The 20,442-nt window shown below is 33.3% G+C and overlaps 1 protein-coding gene across 4 annotated transcripts in view; it reads left to right on the plus strand.

Annotated features, from left to right (window-relative positions):
* LOC123552248 (uncharacterized) overlaps nt 1-20,442 on the plus strand; it is a 99,285-nt gene that overhangs the window by 35,955 nt on the left and 42,888 nt on the right. The window contains exon 1 of one of the 4 annotated variants that reach the window (XM_045341752.2): nt 1,811-1,956. The exons of 2 other annotated variants lie outside the window; for them this stretch is intronic. The gene's annotated coding sequence lies outside the window, so the exon portion shown is untranslated. Of the gene's footprint in view, nt 1-1,810; nt 1,957-12,088; nt 12,214-20,442 lie in introns of those variants that run through there. One more of the 4 variants, XM_045341753.2, reaches the window with a different exon arrangement.

Consider the following 20,442-nt stretch of genomic DNA (forward strand, 5'->3'; position numbering starts at 1 on the left):
TCGTCAGATATCCTTGTAAATAGCAAAATAAAACAGTGGTTGACTATTATGCTCGTCACTGATATTAAATGAGCGTCAAATCTGTTCTCATTTTACGAAAATACGATCAAAACTCACTTTCTTAGACAAAAGTGTGGTACAGCTCATACCCTCTTTGCCAACTGTTCGCGTTTTCGAGCAAAAACCAAGCTATACGTACAACATGGAACACTACCGCAGAATAGTATACTCCAGGCTGGGTACGGTGCTCTTTATCTCGAGTCAAAAGCTGCAGTAATAAAAAAGTTACAAGACTTTTCTTACCTGAATCGACGTAAATTTGTGTGTGGCCAGCTCATTTGCGCTGCTTTTTGATGACGTTGCATTCTTGGTTTCCCCACCGTGAGTAAAATCATTACGAAATTCTCGAAGACTCCGATAAAAAAATTCTTAGATCCAACTTCTACAAAAAACTAAGTTAATTTCGATTTTACATTGTATTTACTTATGGTTAGTCTCTCTTTCTTAAAGTGAATAAGATAATCCGAATGTAAATCGAGTTAATCATTTAGAACTCAAAACATACGAAAAAAAAAACACCTACAAAATAAAACATGTAAGAAGATCGTTAGGAAGCACAGAATTTAACCAAGCAAAATTATAGCAGACACGGTTTGATTGAGTCTGTTGAGAGGTAGTGGAAAGAGCAACACCCCTCAAGCCCCCTAGCACCAGCTTAAGCGCAACTCGTTTACCCATGAACATTGAGTGGACTCCATTATCCCGAAGGTCCAGAAAATATAACAACACTGAATCTAAGTACGGAGAGACTCTTTACGGCCGCTACACGGCACTGTGATAGTCAAATAAAATCTGTCTTAATCAAATATGAAAAGGCAAAGAGTAGAAGCACTTTGTTAAATAAAACAAAACCAGAGCCACACATCGATACGTAACCAACTACAAATAGGACTGTAGTTGAAAATAAAGTAGGCAGGTTGCTTTACCTAATACTCCTTTAATTAACCTTGTTTACGGTTAGTGAGAAGTTCCTTTAGTCGACTTTTACATTTTCACGAAGTATATCATTTTGCCTAATGCTTCAGTCTAAACTATTTTACGAAACGATACCCGGTAACTGCAGAGCTAATAGCAAATAAGCTATCAGTTCAGTCATGCTGCCAATTGTTGCAACTTGGTAAATTACTGTTTTAAGAGTACTGCTCAAAACGTAACGTTTCAAGAAAACATTGATAACACATAACAAATATTGATAAATGGCAAAAAGGAAATTATTTATGGTGTAAAGATGTTAGGTATGCGAGATTCTGATGGTGAAGATTATTTTCTGTCTGGCAATTGTTGTAAGTACTTCAGACAATTCAAAGCCCAGCCTTTAATGTAATGTAAGGATCTTGGGATGACATAGGAAGGATTATGATGCTCTTGTTAAAGGTATTCCATGTTGTTATCCAGTGATCCGTGCGAGCGTTCAACCTGTTAGACCAGATATGATTGTCAATCTCATATTCATTTTCACATCATAGAAAAACAAACAAGAGGAAGGAAACGTACAGTACAAGTGTCGTGGCAATCACTATTGTCATGGTCAGCAACAGTAACAGTAATAACCGCATAAGTTTTACCAGAAAATCAAAAATTATTACCATAATCAGCTTAAAACTTTTTTACTATTTTCATCATCAGCACCAGCACTAGCAGTAGTAACAAACAATAGGAGCGAATAATGTGACAGGTCAATGTAAGAGGTTGTGTACTGTAGTCGTCAACAATGACATGATTAAAGAGAATGGTTTATCTATAAACAACATAGTGTTTACCTTTTCTCGATAATGGAAGATTACGCCTGGCTGATGCCTGCAAGAATCTATTGGAATGCCAGCATGTAGTTGTGAATGTGAACTCTTGGAGAAATTCTGTTCAGTGACATTTTATCTTGGATAGATTTACGCTTTGGTAAATACGTTATCTTTAAATATTTGATGTCATGTTTTTGAAATTATTTATATTTTGAAAATACATTTTCTGTGCTGCAAGATTACTGGTTATATTTAATATACTGGTCTATGATAACTGATACGGAGACAACATTGATACGTGAGCACTTATGAGTTAACTAGGCTTAGTGTACTTCACTAAATTTTATGACGGGAACATTTTTGTCTACGACAGAAAAATATACGCGAAAGTTTTACTTTATAACAATTCGATTGCAAAATCACTTATTTTGTAGTGTTGTAGAAATGACAATATCATGTTCTTGTAAATTCTTGGTTTAAAAGACCCGAGCCCGCAGCCAATTAACATCTCAATTCGTGCATAAATTTAAAAATTGTAAGTCTAAGATATATAGTCAAACATAATGCCAGTTAATATATACCAGATATAGGTTGAGTTATGCAAAGTGTTGATGTTAATACACAGAAGAAACAGTTGATCGGCGTGTATAACCTGAATGTTAACTTTCTCTTTAACTGTGGTATTACTAAAAAAGCCCAAGCTCTAGTGATGTTCTAAGAAATAAGGTATTGATTTTTGTATCTAGATAAATGATATTTTAGTGTTGGAGAAAAAAATGTTGTATGGTGCCAGGTGTAGTGAATAACATGCATTTGGAGTAAAGCAGCCCTCTTCCTTCTTCAAAAACGCAATAACGCAGTTGACATGTGTGAAGGGGCATTCTCATACAACTGAGACATAACCTAATGTCTCTACCTGGACGATGCTTAACACAGCACTTTTAAGTTTCTTTAGCACGTGATTTTTATATGAAACTTGCCACTGAAAGATTCCATTGGGTACCGCTATTTGAAAATGCTGAAAAATATCGTATACATTGTTTTCTTTACACTGATGGTCCTTTTTGCAATGTTTAGTCTACGACTCATTCCCAGTAACAAAATCATTTTTTGTCACATTAGGATACATATTCAATACTTATTTGGCCACCCGGACCGTAGTAGGTTTTGCTGGATTGTCAGTAATTGTGGAATCCGTTTTACTATATGTCTTACTTTTAATTCACGCCTCAAAATTCGAAAACTGCTTGTTTGTAATATACCAGCGGTCAATGCTCCTGCTATCTGGTGAAAAGTATTAACAAAAACTTTCTTGATATAGGTTTAAGACGTTGCACTCGAAGGGCGCCGTAATATTGGAGCATTTTAATGAGTCAGTCTCGTATTAAAATTTCTTCGCCAACCATATAACTTTCACATTCGGCACTCCTGATGTATCTCGTTGGCACATACGCCAAGCAGAAAACGGGTCTTTCAAAATACCTTTCCACAATTCTTTTTTTGATACCATTTTTGCCTGAGTTTCAAGTACTAGATACGTATTCAGTGCGATTTCACTTCACTAAGTTATAATTCTTTTATACGCATGTATTTGGTATAAACGTGTTGATGTTGAATGGAAGATTATAGCAAGATAATGATGTCGAGCTTTACTTGCAAAAAATGGACCGTAGGGACGGTCAAATATAGTACATATGAAACGGTTTTTGAACAACTTTATATAAATAAATATATATGATTTTTCTTAATCAATTAGAATAAATATATATGATTTTTCTTAATCAATTAAAATAAATATATATGATTTGTTTTAATCAATTATGCAATCACACAAATGTCTATACTGCACTGTATAAAATTCAGCTTTACACATAATACAAAATACAAGTTCAATGATAGACATTTTAACAGAAATATTATCGGATTACAGTTGTACATACATATAAGAACATGAAACATTACTTTTTCTTTTTTGATGACGATATTTCCTAATCTCATCGATCATGATATTATCACTGGGTACGTACGGAGGATCACCGGATTTGTGGATATTTCAGATTGTTCCAGCTGTAGTCCTCTTTTAAGTTTATATTAGAATGATAATTAATGACTATGACAATCAATGAGACTTCTTTCAGAATGGTGTGTTGCTTGTATTGTTGCCGGTGTAGCTGCAACTTCTTTATCACCAAGAAACGTTCTTGCCAAGAATGCAAATTTTAGCTATATGAAGAGTTACAGCATTTTCTATGAGTAATCCAGGCTCCAGATACTTGTGTTGTTATGCCTTTAGCAATTTACGATATAACGGCTTTCTTTTAACGCATTTTTAGACGTCTTTGATTTCTCGCTAAGTAAGAATATCTCCCTTTTCCTAATGATTGTGACTTTTGTTATGGCATTACACTGAATTATTGTTGTGGCAAATTAATCTGAATTATTTATAGACTTCTAGTTTATTGCCATTTCGTTAGCTTTGTTAAATGACTTTACTTCGTTATTGATTGTTAACATCTTTGATGCTACAATATTAATAGAATTCTACTGTAGTACAACTATCTAGTATCACTTTAGGGATAAATACATGCAAAGAATGTTAATTCAAAAAGTACAGTAATTGATTAAGGATGTCAGTTCACGGTGCACAGATAGATGTTTGTATAAAAGCTTAATTGTAGTCGTCACCGGTAGCCCATGTGGGCGACTCCTTCACAAGACAGTTTTTTTTTTTTGCTGGGAGGATAGTGCAAGATACAGGAGGCGCTTCTATTCCAGAAGTTTTCCCGGTTCCCAAGTGTGCCAGGTGTAAAACACCTATACATGAAACTCTTATCCCAAAGTTAGTAGTTTTAGTTCGAGGAGCCAGGGGCCTAGACCGCTTCATAGTCAGTCAAAAAAGCGTTCCCTTTGTACTGAGAGAACCGGGTATGTATCCAAAGATACAAACGAACGATAATCTGTTTTCGTTCATTTCTTACCAGCATTTTAACTTTTTTGAAGCTTTACAAACATAATTCACATTTAACTACATTTTACGATTTAAAATCAATATATGGTTGTGACTAGATGCATGCATTAAAAGAGACAACGGGGAATATTTAAGAATGTTTGATTAGATAACTAGATCAAGACTGTTCATGTATTTTTACTTGAAGAAATTAAGAGGAAAAACAGTTTCCTTGCGACGGTGTTGATTTACAATTAATATCATACATATAACAGTCATTACAGATAGCTGTTCCTTTTGTTAATTATTTGCTATTCTGAATATATTTTACAGAATATTTAATACATATGTAAAAATATGTCCTGACTGTTTTCAACGTTTGCTGCTTGATAATAATGCATACTTTACGTATATCGAGAAGTACTCCGTTGGCTGTTACGTCTATGATATTTTAGGGTGTTTTCATTGTGCTAATCTCAAAACAAAATTCTATTTTATGCTTCTGTTTACAGTTACGTTTTTAAAAAAATGATTCTATTAAATGACTTTAATGCCTTTCTGATTTTTCTTTCCATGTCTTCGAACAGAATGATAAAGCGATGTCTAGCTTGATTTATTAGAAAATATTGGTTAATATTTCGCACGTTAGTAATTTTGCTGTACTCGTTATCAATTAAGTAAAACATAAATTCTATAAAATATACTTTAAATTCCTCGAATATAAAGACTAGTCGAAAAAATCTGCATTTTAATATGATTATACTGTTTTCATGTTTTTGTTAAAATTACCTTAATGGCATGCCGTCGAATATGTCATTAATACGTCGCCACAATGCCTACGCCTGTTCTCGTAGAGTTAAAACAGAGCCACAAACTAGTTTGAATTACAGTACACAATGTTTGAAATGTCCCGTATCATTTATAAAAACAAATTATTTAATTGTCTCATGATCAATAATTGATTCCGGCATTTTTAAAAATCATAAATGATAAACGTTATTATTATACCTCTCTTTTGTCTACAATGATAAAATCTCATTATCCGAGAAAGAGATATTTTGACTATCAAAAACATTTTCAACCTTTCTGACATGTGACCAAGTGACTGTCAGGTCATGTGACCGCGCTGATATTTTGAATGTCATATAAGGGCAATTAACTGCTTTAATTTGTGATTTTTTGTGATTTTATTCAAGAACTAGGCCCATATGGGCATCAGCCTTGTAAAGGCAACATTTACATGCAAATACATGTACATAAAACAAAACGTATACATGTAAAAAATACATAGCAGATACTGTATCTTACTGTAGGTATTTAACGGAAGATATATGCTTATCTGACGTAAATCAATAATTTCTGACTAGCACCAGATTAACAGATTCACTGAGTAACATACATAACTTTTTGTGTAAATAATGCCAACTTCAGGAGAAGGGTTTCATCACAACTTTGAAACAAACATTGAAAATTATTATCATTTGAAATCTGGTGATGAAATGGAATGTATTTCTGTCTATCCAGATTAAAAAAAGGACAATCAAAAATATAATGACACTCATCACCCAATGCTGCATTATTACACAAGTGACATGTCCTCTCATCATGGACAATATTAAGAAAAATACCCTTCTCAATAGGCAACTTATTATTACGGCACCTAAAATGGCATAAGGATAATGCAAGATTTGATGGTAACAATTTCAAATAGTCTTCAAATTTAAAGACTGTCTTGAATATTTTATAATGCTCACACTTTCTTGAGTTTTGAAACATTCTGGTCCAAGTTTGTATATACTGATCCTTCAATCTAAGCTTAATAATATTACGAAAATAAAGTGGTGAAGGAACTGACTGATTAATCCAATATTCTGCAAATCCAAGCTGTTCTAATGTATCCTTAACATATGAAATCCAAGGGCAACAATATACATCATGAATATGAAGCTTATACATTAACTTATACAGAATATGGCTGATTTTATCAGTTTTACTTTCAATAACCTTGCACCAGTAATTAAGTACTCTACTTTTGACAATAACATTAATGGGCAAAGCCCCTAGTTCACCAAATACCATAACATTTGGTGTGGATTTTTTAACTTTTAGTAACATCTTTAAAAATTTTAGTTGAAAAGTTTCAATTAAACTAATATCACTGCTACCCCACACCTCAGATCCATACAAAAATATAGGCATTATCATTGTTTCAAATAGATGTAACTGTAAATCAATACTTAGTTGAAGTTTTCTTGCTTTTCTCAACAGAGAATACATAGCTTTAGTAGCCTGATCTACTAAATGTTTTTTCGTCTCGTGGAAATTACCATTATAATTAAACTTTATGCCTAGATAACTAAAATTATCAACAATATCAAGTACTTCACCATTATAATGGAAAACTGGTTTTATTCTCACTTTACCTCGAGAAAAAACAACAACTTTAGTTTTACTAGAGTTAACAGTCAGTTTCCACATATCACAATATTCTGACATTGCATTTAAAGATGTTTGTAGCTCATTTGGTGTCTCAGCAAAAAGTACAGTGTCATCTGCATAGAGTAATAAAAATAATTTGAAAAACACTTTAGTAGTATCATCACTCAAAAACTCTTTAACATCATTTGATAGAGTTGTTAGTCCTTTGTAAAAATGTGACATAAAGGACACTAAATCATTCAGAAAAATAGAAAAAAGTATTGGTGATAAATTTTCTCCCTGTCGAACTCCAGATGCACTAATGAAAAAATTTGAGAGACCTTGATTGCTTTTAACACAAGATTTTGCTTGATCATAAATTGAGTATATAACTTTAAAAACTTTTCCATCAACATTATGTTGAAGTAACTTCCTCCATAAACAAACTCGACTAACAGAATCAAAAGCTTTCTTATAGTCTATAAAAACACAATACAGACGACAATTTTTACTTAAATAAAAATCAATTAATAATTTTAGTGAAAAAATATGGTCAACAGTGCCATAATGTTTTCGAAAACCTGCTTGTTCTTCACAAAGTAGTCCTGCTGATTCCAAAATGATTGCCTCCCTTGTACACATATAGTAGTAACGTCACTATTCAAAGTGTACACAGGCGATTACCGCGCTAAAGATGAAACTGTTCAATCAAATGAATTAAAAACATTTTTAGATATTTTTATGTACTAAATTCTGCTCGGTATAATAAAATAAATATCATATGGCAGCGTGTGTGACATTGATATTGTCATCCCTCGGAACAGAATGTCACCACTCGGCTTCCGCCTCGGGTGACATTCTGTCCTCGGGTTGACAATATCAATGTCACATACGCTGCCATATGATATTTATATAATGTTCTCGAATAAAATCTGATGATTCATAGATGTTTCAGTTTCGGCATTGCACTGTTTACCAGACCTGTTGTCGGTTTAAATCTTTTATGCACGCGAATTGACAACGGTTATAAAAGCACCTAGAGAAATCTCGTTTTGTCGTTTTTATTGCTGTTAAATATATGCATGAAATAAATATACGGAGTTTTGTATTATATGTGAAAGATGTCAGCTTGAGAAGTTAAAGCATTACTTAAGAAACAGACATATAGTTTTTGATGTTTCTAAAAGTATTCGTGTGATTATCTGGTGGTGTCATGCCATGTCAATAATTGTATTATTACAGAGACAAATGCCGTGGACTGGAAAGACATTATCAAAAGTATTTGTGAGTATATCGTAGGTGGCAGTGTTGTCACACAGTCCTTTTTCCAAATGCATTGTTTATAAGGGTGCTTAAGATTGTTCATTACAATAAAATACAGCGTTAGAATTATTATCATTTTAATGCAGATAAATTCAAGAGCATTTTCGAGATTATGTTGCCATTTATAAAGATTCCAAACACAGCTTGTTCATTCCTCGTACTAAACTCCATTAAATTGTGAGAGGGAAAAAAACATATAAATGTTAATACAAAATAAAAGCAGCAGGAAATTTTAGTCATTTGCGTTTTAAGATAAATATATATTGTCTGCCTCTGCGGGCGTCATTGCGGGTCGCTCTGCTAAAACTATTGTAGACAACAGACAGTAATTTCTAGTACATATCATTGGCTGTTTATACCATACTTCATAAAAATCTCAAATCAAAATGGGAACACATACGAAACGGCTTCATTCAACTGACGCCCCTATCAGTGATATTTTGAGTGCATTAAAATTATTATAGATTTGGTGCATCGATCATAAATACGTTACCTTCAATATATAAGAAAGAAAAAGATTGTAACCGCAAGAAACAAATATTCTGCATACCTGGAAAAGAGCACCTTTTGAGATTTTATTTGCATTCCTTTAATTAAATTCTAAGAATCTTCAAGATGAAGTTGTCATAAAATCGATGCTCCTTGAAGAGTAATTGTAACATTCAGTCATGTTGCACAGTGGTACAACTTGACATCGGCTTTCAGATGTATACATATTTGATTGCAAACCGCCCAAAACGTGTTTGTCCAAGAATTTATATATTTAGGTTATACACGAAACTGATCTTTAAAGTGTAATTTAACTCTATTATAAGAAACACGATGTATTTCTGATTGAAAGGCACACATTAATAAAATGCTGTCAGTGCCTTTCATAAAATGTCTTTCTTATCTCATAATAATACAATTTTTGGGGTAAATGGTATTTGAATATATCTGGATTAACAGAGGATTTTCTACTTTATTCAGTGCTACCAATCTATGTCTTGTACGCATATTTTTATTATTGTAGTTTGTCCTGACTTTAAAACAAATTGCATTATTTTTTACCCTTATATTTCTAAAATGCATAGTAAAAATGAAATGATGTAAATCGTGTTATTGTGTGTGTTACATGATTACTGATTTTAGCTGTGCTTATTTCCGACAGGATGGATAAAAGAAGGTCAGACAATAAGTATTTCATTGGTGTGAAGATATTTATTTATGTTGCACCTTAATACGTTGCTGCATTTATATTTGATATCAAGTACGGTAGGCAAACTGAAGGTTTACATCGTAAAAACTAGTTCAAAATACCTTTACAGTTAACATTAACATGTTGTTTTGAAATAGATTGATGCACATGCGATAATTATTTCCTGCGGATATAGGTGTTGCCGTACGCCTGTCTGCTTGTTTCATAGACATGATATTAAAATGAGTCTATTTGAATTACATTTGTTCGTTTTTTCCCTCTGATATTGCAGAAAATTGGAATTTCTCAAATTATGTATAAACTTGTAAGTTGCTTATGGTCTTATACTGTAAAAATGTTTTTGGAACATATTCCAAATTCTCAGTTCGTATTGTTAAGGCTCATATTCTTGCATAAAAAATATTTTTACCCTGGGTTCGCTCATGTATTAACGGGGGAGAAATCGTGTATTAACAAGGCGATTCTCGAGCTGTCACGCGCTTTGTTTTTTAGGAATCATCTTAATGATTTTGGGAAGTATCAGGTATGTTTCTATCTAATTTCTCACAGAATTCATATAGATCTTGAAACTTGTCACTACGTTCGTACTCATCCGTACTCGAAATGTGTTCGTACTCAGAATAACTCGAATGTAAAGTTATTCTTCTTTAAATTGCGTTCAACTTACGAAAATTTTAAGTAGTATGCAAAATTATGGGTAATGTCTTGTTTGTAATGACAAAAAAGTAGTTTAAAAACCTTCAGTACATGCTTTTGGTAATTTTGTTGATATGTGGGCTCCGGTTATGGATATTTAAACCATGTTCACCGTTTCCAAGAACAACAGAATGGTAATTCAAATGTACCGGAATCGTAAAGTCAACACATACGAAAACAATAAATTTAGTCGTCGCGTCATGTTTTGTATGCAAAGATAGCGACTTTCGGTCACGGTCACAAACATTCCAGCGGGCTTCTGCAGACATTAATGCACACAAACGTGTATTATCCTTCTAATATATAAGTTATTCCATATGATGTGAAAGATTCATATAAAAAGAATGCATTTGATGTTTTATGTATGGTTCAATTCCGACGGCGATCATATGATAGTTTCGATCAATCTTTTAGACTATTTCATAGATGATTTTTGTCCACTCCTGCTTTGCAGCACATTTTGTACCTTATTTATAAGTCAGTTATATTAAAGGTGGTCAATCACTTTTAATCAACATTTAATGACATTTTTTACTTTTTGTATATTCTGGTAGAGAATTATTTAAGGAACAAAAAGACCGATTACATAGAGTTAGATTCCTATTTGAAATGTATATTTTATTATTTTTATAAAATTTTGTAATTACTCCCCTTTAATATGAAAGTATATAAAAAGCTGGGTATTTCTTTTTATTTCGATACAATGTCTAGTTTTACATTTGCATTTGATAGACATATCAACTATTGAACAATCTGAACCAAAATGCAAGTTTTAAAGCTGTGTGTAGCTTCTGAATTCATTTATTTCAAATCTATCTTGGTTGCGCAACCAAGATAGGCAAAGGGAGGTAATAATAATTTTTCAAACTTGCGTTTCTAATGAATTCCATCTAAATACATAATTTTTAATGCAAATATTTTACAAATATATTACAATATGTCTAATATTTATACATTTCCTTAGGCAAAGTATGTTTATCAAATTTATACTTATGATAAAATAACTCTATCTTGGTTGGGCAACCAGGATAGGAAAATGAAATTTTAAAAAAACCTCCAGTGAAAATCTAATGTGTTAAGTGAACATAAATGAGTGTAAATGATCCGATGCTAAAGTTTCGAACAAATCCGTTACATGGCCAAAATCTGATTATCCACCTTTAAAAGCAGAAACAAACATGAACATGCAGCAGGCAAACTATTAACTTATTTCAAAATGCCACACGTAGGAATTTGTTCATTTCATCCTGTGTCAATTTTAGTATTGTGAAAGTAATCTTTACTTGCAAAACACAGTTAGTGAAATTATTTGTTTGATGTAAAACGTATATGGCAATTTTATCGTAATTTGTATACATTTTGTATATGCAATCATTTTATTTTCAAGATGAACTGTTTATGGTGGGTCTTTTGCGATGCTTAGCTTGCATTTCATTTTTTAAACAGAAATTGATGTTTCGGTGAAATAAAAATGTCATACTTTTCAAAGAGCATTTTCGGGGGAGGATATTCATCAATCATCGTATGGGAGTCTCGCCCATATTTGAATTATTCAACCTGAATTACTTTAGTTTTCAAATGTTTCGTATTTTATCAATTATACCTTTATACCTTTGTGCTGTTTGAAAGATCAAGCATTTGTTAATATATCGATTTGAAAGGCATGTTCCAAGCATGTTTGTATTACGTAGCATCTGCTGCAGTCGATATGCTGGGTATGTAACTGTTACATCAATATTGTATAGAAAGTGTCCATAAATCATTTGTGTGACTTCTTATGTTGCTCTACGTTGTGTCAGCTTTGGATTTTAGTTTCAAACATATGGAAAATTGTGAGTATATATTATATTGTGGTGGTGATTAGTTTTTATAAATTCTCTCTATTTATATAATAATTTATAATGCGAACTTGTATATTCGCGAATCTCACGTATGGGAAAGTCAACTGTTCTGAACTTTAATACAAACTATCTCTATAAATTCAGCCTATCCTTGAGATCCAGTTAACTTAACCTTTGGAGAGAGAAAATATAGCTTATCTGGTCCCAATCAGCTAAAAAGACTAAAATGTCAATGCTGATTAATAAGACATGATAACAGTGATTAGGGTATATACGCAAATGTTGAACCATTGCGAATGTGTAGTACAATTTGGGTGTGTATATAAAGATCTTGTTGGGTTATAGTGGATTTGTCGTGCCATTTACACGCTCGTTTGTACTGCTAGGCGCTTTGTCGTAATTTGTCTGGTATATTGTGGTGGTGATTAGTTCGCATTAATTCTCTCTACATATATATCTTTTTTCACGCCGCTCGGAGAAACACTGTGAATGACGTTGTTTCATGCTTACTTATTTTGTCCATATATTACACAAAACTTACGACAGGCTTAGAATGTTGGAATACAAAGTGATAATTTATTTGTTAAATCTGATACCTTTACATTTGCCTGTATACTTTTCTTCTGCGTACAATATTTTGACATACATCACATTTCTTTGACCTGCTTTCCTCCTTTTCTGTCTTTAAATGCCGTTTATGTAATTCTGAAACTTACAGGCAGACACACTAATTGTTGTCTTCTTATCATTACGTCTATTTTCGCATTTAATTAATTAGTGAGACGTTTTAGTTCAAGCATTTTACATGAAAATAGAACCTTATAAATGAACGTTAGTGCTTTAGTCGCGCCGTTGAAATTAAATTCAAACTAACGTTTTGTGTAAGCTTGAAAATTATAAATAGAAAACACAGCAGCTGGAACTTAATTACATTTTTAACTGATATCTATCGTCTACCTTTGTGGGCGTCTTGCGTGTCGAGCCATGTAAATAATAGTGTTATTGAAAGTGGAGAAAATAGGCACAGCTTTCATCTAAATGTAATGACTATATGAAAAATACAAAATATGGCCTTTCAGCTTATTAATATTCTTGTCTGTAATCATTTATAATAACTCACCTTACTGATGTTCTAGTCTAAAATAATGTACTAAAAACGGAGATTTTATAGACGCTCATGTCAGAAATCATTTACAAAATATGGAGACTCAGCTTGTTGACGTTCTTGACGAAAATCATTTACAAAATACGGACACTTAGCTTATTGACGTTCTTGAAGGAAATCATTTACAAAATACGGACACTCAGCTTATTGGCGTTCTTGACGGAAACTATTTACAAAATACGGGCACTCAGCTTATTGACGCTCTTGACGGAAATCACTTACAAAATATGGACACTCAGCTTATTGACGCTCTTGAAGATAATCATTTACAAAATACGGACACTCAGCTTATTGACGCTCTTGACGGAAATCATTTACAAAATACGGACACTCAGCTTATTAACGTTCTTGACGGAAACCATTTACAAAAAAATGGACACTCAGCTAATTGACGTTCTTGACGGAAACTTTTTACAAACTGCGGACACTCAGCTTATTGACGTTCTTGACGGAAACCATTTACAAAATACGGACACTCAGCTTATTGACGCTCTCGACGGAAATCATTTACAAAATATCGACATTCAGCTTATTGACGTTCTTGACGGAAATCATTTACAAAATACGGACACTCAGCTTATTGACGCTCTTGAAGGTAATCATTTACAAAATATCGACACTCAGCTTATTGACGTTCTCGACGGAAACCATTTAACAAAATATCGACACTCAGCTTATTGACGTTCTTGACGGAAACCATTTACAAAATACGGACACTCAGCTTGAAGGTAATCATTTACAAAATACGGACACTCAGCTTATAGACGTTCTTGACGGAAATCATTTACAAAATATGGACACTCAGCTTATTGACGTTCTTGACGGAAACCATTTACAAAATACGGACACTCAGCTTATTGACGCTCTTGACGGAAATCATTTACAAAATACGGACACTCAACTTATTGACGCTCTTGACGGAAATCATTTACAAAATACGGATGCTCAGCTTATTGACGTTCTTGAAGGAAATCATTTACAAAATATGGACACTCAGCTTATTGACGCTCTTGTCGGAAATCATTTACAAAATACGGACACTCAGCTTATTGACGCTCTTGTCGGAAATCATTTACAAAATACGGACACTAAGCTTATAGACGTTCTTGACGGAAATCATTTACAAAATACGGACACTCAGCTTATTGACGCTCTTGTCGGAAATCATTTAAGAAATACGGACACTCAGCTTATTGACGCTCTTGTCGGAAATCATTTACAAAATATGGACACTAAGCTTATTGGCGTTCTTGACGGAAATCATTTACAAAATACGGACACTAAGCTTATCGACGCTCTTGACGGAAATCATTTACAAAATACGGACACTAAGCTTATCGACGCTCTTGTCTGAAATCATTTACAAGATATGGACACTAAGCTTATAGATATTCTTGACGGAAATCATTTACAAAATAGGGGCACTCAGCTTATTGACGTTCTTGACGGAAATCATTTACAAAATACGGACACTCAGCTTATTGACGCACTTGACGGAAATCATTTACAAAATACGGACACTAAGCTTATAGACGTTCTTGACGGAAATCATTTACAAAATACGGACACTCAGCTTATTGACGTTCTTGACGGAAATCATTTACAAAATACAGACACTCAGCTTATCGACGCTCTTGACGGAAATCATTTACAAAATACTGACACTAAGCTTATAGACGTTCTTGTCGGAAATCATTTACAAAATATGGACACTCAGCTTATAGACGTTCTTGACGGAAATCATTTACAAAATACGGACACTCAGCTTATAGGCGTTCTTGACGGAAATCATTTACAAAATACGAACACTAAGCTTATTGGCGTTCTTGACGGAAATCATTTACAAAATATGGACACTCAGCTTATTGGCGTTCTTGACTGAAAACGATTTACAAAATATGGACACTCTTCTTGACGGAAACTATTTAGAAAATACGGACACTCAGGTTATTGACGTTCTTGATGGAAATCATTTACAAATTACGGATGCTCAGCTTATTGACGTTGTTCTTGTAAGAAATCATTTAGAAAATACGAACAGTCGGCTTGTTGTCGTTCTTTTCGGAAATCGTTTACAAAATTACGTCAATCAAGACATTGCCTTTCCTTATCGGAAATCATTTTCAAGATATGGACACTCAGCTTCTTGACGTTCTTGTCGGAAATCATTTATAAAATAGGAACACTCATCTTGATGACGTTCTTGTCGGAAATCATTCACAAAGTATTTACAGTCATTCTCTTACTGTTCTTGTCAAGACATTATTTGCAAAATACGTGCAATCAACTTATTGACGTTCTCGTTGGTGTTAAATTGTTATGACATGTGTGTAAACAACGGTCAATTATTCACAAATATGCAGTTAACAATATTAAAGCAAAAATGAAAGAACATGCTTGTTTATAGGCATCGTCAGGATGAACCTGCCGAAGTGGAGCTCTCTTCCAAGAGTCAATTAAATCCAAAATCTGCAAAAAGTTGTATAACATGCTTGTATTTAAGTAGCATACACTTTAAGTGTTGTGCAAGGTAGTTATGGATAACATAAAATATTGTATTGAAAATGTTCAGTGTAAATCTTATGTTTAAGATTTTTCGTAAAACACAAGATGTTTGTTCGCTGTACATGTATATTTCATATAAACAGGTATACGTTTACCTATATATGGTTCAAACCATAATTCACAAAATCACTACCGGGAGCCTCCGTGGCTGAGTGGTTAAGGTCACTGACTTCAAATCACTTGCCCCTCATCGATGTAGGTTCGAGCCTCACTCGGGGCGCTGAATTCTTCATGTGAGGAAGCCATCCAGCTTGCTTACGGAATGTCGGTGGTTCTACCCATGTGCGGGCTCGTGATGAAATAATTCACCTATGGTCTTCATACACCATCAAAGCTGGAAAGTAGTCATATGACCTAAAATTGTGTCGGTGCGACGTTAAACCCAACAAAATAAAAAAAATAAATAATAAAACACTACCAGTTTTAGGGGAGGAGTGGACTACTAGGCTCAACCTCGGTGTCGTGGGTTCGGACGAAACTAGGGTCACAACCTCGCCTTCTCATTGTACACCAGTACTGTTGTTTCAAGTAAACGAAGTCGAAAGCTTAACCTTTCGAAGTCGATCTAAAAACAAATTAGTGTCGATCGAAAAGTCATGCAAAAATCACAAAAGGAGTATTCAATGATGAAGGGCAGAAGTTTTGAATGACAAATGTGTATGAATAACAAATATTTATAAAATTTCCAAAATTTCAAAAAGTTAAATTAACTTCTGTAATCGAGCAACACGTCTTTTATTTAAAATGTCTTATTTGTAGCATCGATTTACTTTCCATAATATCAATTAGTGCTTGAAACATTTGTTTGGTCTCTTTTCGAAAATCAGTTTAGACAAATGCACATATGAGCCGTGCCATGAGAAAACCAACATAGTGGGTATGCGACCAGCAAGGATCCAGACCAGCCTGCGCATCCGCGCAGTCTGGTCAGGATCCATGCTGTTCGCGTTTAAAGCCTACTGTAATTAGAGAAACCATTAGCGAACAGCATGGATCCTGACCAGACTGCGCGGATGCGCAGGCTGGTCTGGATCCATGCTGGTCGCAAACCCACTATGTTGATTTTCTCATGGCGCGGCTCTTATGTATGATGCATTATATTTTTATGTAAAATTATCTTGCCTCTTACTCTGTCTGCTTTAAATATAAAGCAGGTATGAAAATAACTGTTGATTAAAGATTACAATTGACTAGGCAAGTGTGCATGTGTTTCTTGTTAATGAAATCCGTAGATTTCAGTGAGTTCAATGACGTCAAATAGAATCCAATAGGATTATTACAGACACAAGAAGGATTTAGTATCATTACAAAATGGGATTTTTTCCATAATGTTATTTCTCTCTGAAGTTTTTCAGTGAAGTTGATTCTTGCAGTTAAGCATGATTTTGCCGTTTCATTTGAATTTATGAGTCGGATTTATCGGTAAACTTTTGTCTACAACAATATTTGGTAACTTGAACAAGGCAACAAAGATTATAGTATTACACCATTAAATTAATGGAAGATCATTTCCCAAGGGGGTTTAATACTAAGACTTACTTCACCTTTTCAAATTTTTCAAATGATGTGTTTACAAATATTCGCATATTATGTTTGTAAGTATTTTCAGCAACCACTGTTCATAATTGCCTTACTGACATATTTAAGGCAGTTAAGTAGGGCATTTGCCTCTTGTGTTTCTAGGCTAATGTTCTATGACTCAGAATGTTTACCTGCCTGGTATAACCTGTTCTGTCTTGATTTTCTAAGTACCTGAAGCAAAGGCTCTGTATGATAATTCAAAGTATTTGTTGAAACTGAAAGGTATTCTTTAGAAAGTTACAGTTTTAATTTCAGTATAATGTTTTCATGCTTTATTAATGTTTGGCTAAATCATGTTCAGTTTTTATTACATTTATGCCGACTTTTAAAGACAATTCAAGTAAATTTGGTAATGCCTTTTTGTCAAACACGATTGCTGCAAATTGTGATACTACAATTCCAGTTTGGACACTCCTGATTGTATTGTGTTTTACTCTATTGTGTTATTCCATTGCCATTGTTAAGGCGAAATAATCAGAATGATTTGTTGACTTCTAGATAAATATTATTTCCTAATTCAGAAATGTTAAGGATACAAACAAACAGTATGAAGCCGGCAAGTATAGCGAGTAAGTGTTGAAAACTAAATACACGCTACATTTAGAATTGAAAAAATGAACGTCTTGTGCACAGATTAGTGAATAATATCTTGTTTTGTTTGTTTATCTATTTCAAAGGAACCTGTATTATAAGCGTTTGACCTGGAATACAACTGCGTTTCAGTTATTGTGTATGATATAATCAAGTATTGCAGAATTTCTTACCCCCTGTCCTTTTACACAAAATATGTTATTAATATTCAAATATTTGACCTTATGAAAACTTGATTTATTTTATAAATACAGCATAGTCTCTAAACAGAAATTGATGCGGCTTTGAAATATGTGTAGCTTGTGCATATCTCCATAGGTTGCCTGATAAAGCAATGCAGACGAAAAAATCTTTTTGATAAATAATTCACCGTCTAGACTTGTCATTTTATTTAAAAATTATTTATATTATGTTTTTTTTTCTATTCCCCAATTTCCTAGAATGAATCAGACCGATATTGAAATCAATAAAATGGTAATAAAAGTGGAAATAGACATAATGTTACAAGTTGTCATATTTAACAACAAAATTAAATCACAATGCTGAAGCTGAAACAAAAAAAAACAATATAGCTTATAGAATTTATTTCAAAAGTTAAAACTTAAAGGCAGTGCAGAATAAAACTATTTGAAGATATTTCTACGAATTTACGTCCAGGTTCTTTTTCCGCGTTTATTTCACAGAATCAATGTGAAGTGGTAACAGGCTGAATAAACAACTGACTGAAAAATTGTTGAAAAAGACGTTAAACCCGAACACACACACACACGCACGCACGCACGCACACACACACACACACACAAGCACACGAACATTTATTAAACACTGCGAGAAACGAAGCCTCCTTTTCGTCATTTATCTGTATAGACATAGAAACACTTACCATATTGTTTTTAAATTAGATATGTCAAAAGAGTGTTTAGTAAAATCAAACATAGGTGAAACATAAACACACGTGAAATGAACTTGTAATCTAGACAGAAATATGACATGACAAAAAGTAACCTGTTTAACATGGCAAATAAAAGCAATGTACCTAATGTTACTGTCTGCGCGCGTGAAGTGCATTAATCAGGCATTTTAATGAATTTTAATGAATTTTAATTAACATTTAAATACAGTCCGTGCTGTGGCTGTACTCTTAATGTGTTTATAGTTTTAATCTGTGTGTAAACTGTTTCCAGAATAACAAAATAAACCAAAAAAGTAGGATTGGATAATATTGAAGTTATTAAAATATATTATTAAAAATCATGGATTTCTTTAACGTAAATACTATTAACACTTACATATTGGCACATTGGTATAAGCACGCATCTGAAATTGAATATTGGTCAAAATATTTTTATATTAAAATTCAATGGCTATGCTTTTAGATATGGAAATGATACGAAAAAACATCTTCAGAGTATCTACATTATAATCAAATTCGAAACCATGAAGTTTAAGCTATAAAACAGTGTAAATGTTGTGATTTTGAGTTTTGACATTAGACGTAAGTAATACTGCTTGTGTGATGTATTACGTCTTTGTGTGCCACATAAGTTTGTCTGTTTGTTTGTTTTGGGTTTAAGGCTTTTTTTCAACAGTTTTTCAGTCATGTAACGGCGGGCAGTTAACCTAACCAGTGTTCCTGGGTTCTGTACCAGTACAAACCTGTTCTCCGCAAGTAACTGCCAACTTCCCCACATGAATCAGAGGTGGAGGACTAATGATTTCAGACACAATGTCGTTTATCAATTAGCCACGGAGGACACACGAGGATCGAACTCACGACCCCGCGATCCGTAGACCAACGTTCTACCTACTGAGTTAAGCGGGTGGGCTGTGCCACATAAGAAACATTGCAAAATTGTTATATATAATTTCTTTCTTTATTCTTTTTAACTGTTTTCGTGATATAACCTGTTAGACAAGACTACAGTATAAATTTAATTGACATCTTCGGTGAAACATATTTTTACACGTTGGCTAATTATTCAACTCCAAAATAAATTTAAACTACTTTGCAATATGTTGTTATATGTCATCTGGTATCTCGAATTATGTCATCTGGTATCTCGAATGTGTGGTTTCATGTCATGAAAGTAGGAGATGTAATGGAAAAATACGCATCTAAAAATTCTTAATTAAAAAACTTTCTCGAAATGGAAACTGATTTGTAGTTTTGGTTTACTTTATTTGGTTTCGTTTTACATACACATCATTTATCATTGTTGCAATATCATAAAAATGTACAGCATCAAAAACTACGTAGAAAACTATATAGAGGATATTTGTATGTTTCAGTGTAAGATTGAACGAATGAACACCAGAAG

The sequence above is a fragment of the Mercenaria mercenaria genome, chromosome 4, assembly GCF_021730395.1.
Source record: "Mercenaria mercenaria strain notata chromosome 4, MADL_Memer_1, whole genome shotgun sequence".
NCBI classification, from domain to species: domain Eukaryota; kingdom Metazoa; phylum Mollusca; class Bivalvia; order Venerida; family Veneridae; genus Mercenaria; species Mercenaria mercenaria.